Source organism: Apis dorsata, unplaced genomic scaffold, assembly GCF_000469605.1.
Source record: "Apis dorsata unplaced genomic scaffold, Apis dorsata 1.3 scaffold_82, whole genome shotgun sequence".
Taxonomy (NCBI): Eukaryota; Metazoa; Arthropoda; class Insecta; order Hymenoptera; family Apidae; genus Apis; species Apis dorsata.
This window is the reverse complement of record NW_006263380.1, coordinates 1,305,944-1,310,015: the sequence shown is the minus strand read 5'-3', so window position 1 is coordinate 1,310,015 and position 4,072 is coordinate 1,305,944. Positions and strand designations below refer to the sequence as shown.

Here is a 4,072-nt window from a genome sequence, read left to right as displayed (position 1 = left end):
GGCGGACAACGGTTGGCAACGCTCGATCGAGAGTTGGAAAGCGAGGAACCGCGACGGGCGTGTGTCGAAATTTCGGCGAGCTTAAAATTGCGATCTAATCGAAGGTACGAAGAGGGTGCGAAAGCAGCTTAATCCGACACTGGTCGATGCACAGGGGCCCCCCTTCCACCTCGATGCTCGGGGCCCGTTCCCCCTCTCTCGCCGATTTCTCCCCACGCACTCCGGGCACGCCGTGCAGCTCGCGAAGAATTAGTATGGGCGAGGTAACAAAAGCACGAGGAACAAGCATCGGGGGGTGTGCGCGGCGAGTGGCGGAGAAGGAGGAAGAAAAAAAAGGAGCCGAGATGGCGCCACACGTCCAGCGTGTTTTCGGGGCTTCCTCCGGTGCTGTTGGCAAACTTATTTCTTTTCTTTTTCTTCCGACCCTCCTCCATCCTTTCTCTCGCTCCATCTCGCCCGCCTTCCTCTCGCCCCCTCTCGCTTTTGGCGCGTTCTGCGCCCCCCGCCCTCTCCCCCCTTTTTTATTTCCCTCCCCTTCCGAACCCTCATCCTGCCGGCCCTCCCTATTAGTTCTCGGCCACGGCACCGTATCGCGAGGGGAAAAAAGAGGAGAAAAGGACGGTCGCAAAATGCGAAATTGGGGCTAGACCGAATCGGCAGATAGACAGGGATTTCTCGTTAAAATGGAAGAAGCGCGTATCGCGAAAATTATACGCCGATCCATCGCGTATTCGATCTTTCGATCGACCTTGGCCGATGGAAGATTTCACGGTAAGAAAACGTACGATCGTACGAGGGGGAGGGGAGAGGGGGGCGTCTGCGCGTGCGTATCTATCCACTCTTCGCTCTCCGTGCGAACGGGAGAGAAATAGAAAATAGAGAATAGAAAAGAAATAAGAAACGCCGACTCGAGCGATACCGAGCGAGTCATTCTTCCACTTATGGGTATGGCTCGAGACGAAGGCACGTTGGCGATCGTTGCGAGGAGTACGAGTAGTAGTAGCAGCAGCTCTAGTCCTTTGATACCGTGAGTCCGTTTCTCCGACCTTCCTCTATACTACCTCTATTCCTCGACGTTACCATTGGTCGAACGACTCGAACCATTTTACTCCTAGCGTTCCTCTTTCTCTCTTTCCCTTCCTCTGCTTACTCTCTTTCCCTCGCCTCGGTCTAAGTACCAACGCGGTGGCACATCGGCAAAGAGATCATGAAAATATCTCGCGTGCCTCGAGCGTCAGGGCCGTACGAACTTTGGTTCGATCGCGCTCTCTTCTTCTCTCTCTCTCTTCGCATTTTCAAATTTTCACAATTTTCGACGGGCTTCGAGCAACGAAATCTCACGGATTATTTAATAACGATACACATATGTGTATGCGTGTGTGTGTACATATATTCTCGATTGGACAAGTCGAAGCGTTCGGTTCGCTTCGGTTCGTTTGCCGAACCATAATTCTTCTTCTCTCCGGCCGGAGGAGAGAAAGTCCGAATATGAAATATGAATTTCTATTAGAAGCTTCCTGGAAACGCGGCACGTCACGTCCGCGGGCCGGCTCGTTCTCGTAGGTGTTAAGCTCGGGTCGAACTCGGGTTTTTAATCCCCGTGCTTTTTAAAAGGTCCCGCGGGAAGAGGCGAGCGGATATCTGGCGTCCGTGGCGTGCACACACGGCTGATCCCGTGGCTCTCTTTGTGGCCGGCCGCCTAGGCTTGGGGGCGCGTCAAATTTGGTTGAAAATCAAATTAATCTCGCGGCTGGGCGCAGGACCCTCTCCCGTCTCTTTCCGCCTCCGCTCCTCGGCCTCGCTCCGTCTCGCCTACGGCCACCGCCAGCCTGTCTTCGTCCCTCGCCCCTCGACGACACGAGCAAATCGAAGGAACGGGACTGGGAGGAAGGTGGAGAAGGAGGTGGAGCGGAGGTCCTCCATGCCACCGACACGGACCTAGAGGCGAGAAGAGAAGGTGGCGCAGCAACAAAGAGCTTTCGACTTCTGGCTGCGACCCGGCCAGGGCCGTATTTATCTCGATCCTTCTCTTTCCACCGTCTCTTTCCACGCGCTCTCCCCCTTCCCCTCTCCCCAATTATTCCTTCATTTACATCTGCAAGTCTCGTTAAATCGCGTTTGCGAGACAGTTATGGAAGAGTTACGGATCGCGAAGAAAAATTATGATGGAACGAGGGAGAAAAAGTAAACGAATATCGAATTCGAACGTTGATGTTTTCGGCGGTTATAAGAGATAATAAGGGATTATAAGAGATCTCGTGGAGAAAGATCGTCGAGTTTGAGATAAAAGGAGGGGAGGGGCGCAAGTGATTGCGCGCGATCTGTAAATCTTTAAACGTTCGGATTAAGCGTCCGTCCCTGTCGTATCCTACTCGGTCATTCAAATCTCCGCTCGTGGAAATGAGATGGGCGGCCGGACGCCTTGTAGTCGAACGCCTACCCTTCTCGCCACGTACAGGGTGATTCAACAAGAATCCGAGCCGAGAGCTCTAATTTTCGCTCGCCTATCGTATCTTTAAGCTAATTTGAACTCGATAGTGTCATCGATTGTTGCGTTCTATGATCCTTCGAGACCTTTCTTCTCTTTCCTTTTTTCTTTTTTTCTTTTTCCCTCCCCCGTGCCAACTTTGACAAATTAAACCTGGAATAATCGTTGCTTAAATCCACGTTGCTTCTTGGAAGTGGAATTGTAAAGAGATGGAAAGAAGAAAGGGAGGGGGAAGGGGGGCGAGAATAAAGAAGCGATGGAAAGAAGAGAAAGAGAGAGATTGGTCGGAGAAAAGAGGACGAAGAAATGGATAAAGAGGAAACCGAGGGTAGAATAAGAAAAGGTCGGTGTGGGATCGAGATTGAAATGCATCGGTGGGGAACGAAAAGTTGATCTCCTCCTGGAAATACCGGCGACCAATTGTTGGTGGAGGGAGACGAGAATTCTTTCCGTTGTCAGGAATTCAACTCGCGAGTCCAACGACAAAGTAAATTCCTGAAGGGCCGGGAGGGATGCACGGAGGTTGGCCCTATGCCCCACGATCCGAAATGGATCCGAGATTTTTCGAGAGGCAAAAAAGGGGCCGAACTCTGGTAATTGGGCCTGCACATCCTTTTACCTCGTCGTTCGTACCACTTGTTCCCGTGTGCTCATCTCGAGAGAGATCAAGAAAGATCGTACGATGAGATTGACGCTTTTTTTCCCCCCATCGCCATCGATTCCACCGCCTTTATATATACACACACACACACGCGCGTACACACGCATACCGTAATTCTTCTTCGTCCCTTTTATCGCGGAATTATTGCTTCATTACCGATCGTCTGACGGTAAAATAAAACGTGGTCGTGCAAGCTTCACTTTAGCAGCTTACCGTTCGAGTAATCGAACGCTCCTCCGTCCCATCGATTTATTTCTCCTCGATCTCCTCGTCTTCGACTCGTGAAAATCGAGATTCGAATCGAACGGAGCTTCGCTCGTCCAACTCCACCATCGTCACCACCGCTTTGCCTCGGCTCTCTCGATCTGACCTTAAAAGAAAGAAAAATATGTCGCATACCGCCCCGAACAAATGCATCCCGTATTCAAATCTCGTAGCCTAAATCCACCGGTATTTATGGTCGGGACATCATCACGAGAAAGTCTCGTTTTTCCCCCACGATGTTTGATCCCGCCAGGCCACATGGAATCCCGTTATCTTAAAATCTCGGCGACTTAAAACTCGAGCATCCCGCTCTTCCCCTCCGAATCGGGGAATCAGCCTTAACGATTTATGAATGAACTCGATCTCGTTGTCGTAGCTTCCTTCCTTCCCTATCTCTCTCTCTCCATTACATATAAAACCCTTCTGTTCTCCTCGAAGAAGGGAGAGAAAAAAAAAAAAAGAGAAAAAGAAAAATATCCATGGTCACGAGTTTTACGAGAGATCCCTATATAACGACGCATCAGCGCCGCGCGTTTTAAACAAAATTCACGCGAGGAACGAACAAATTCACGCGAGGAGAAGAAAAAAAGGAAGCAAGGGGCACGAAGAAGCGGCACCACGACAAATCCCGGTGACGTAATTTCAGACGGTCGTCGAAC

The 4,072-nt window shown here is 50.9% G+C and overlaps 1 protein-coding gene across 1 annotated transcript in view; it reads left to right on the top strand.

Moving 5' to 3' along the window:
* Nucleotides 1-4,072, top strand: part of LOC102680839 — a 12,856-nt gene that overhangs the window by 5,986 nt on the left and 2,798 nt on the right. The gene's annotated exons all lie outside the window — the stretch shown is intronic.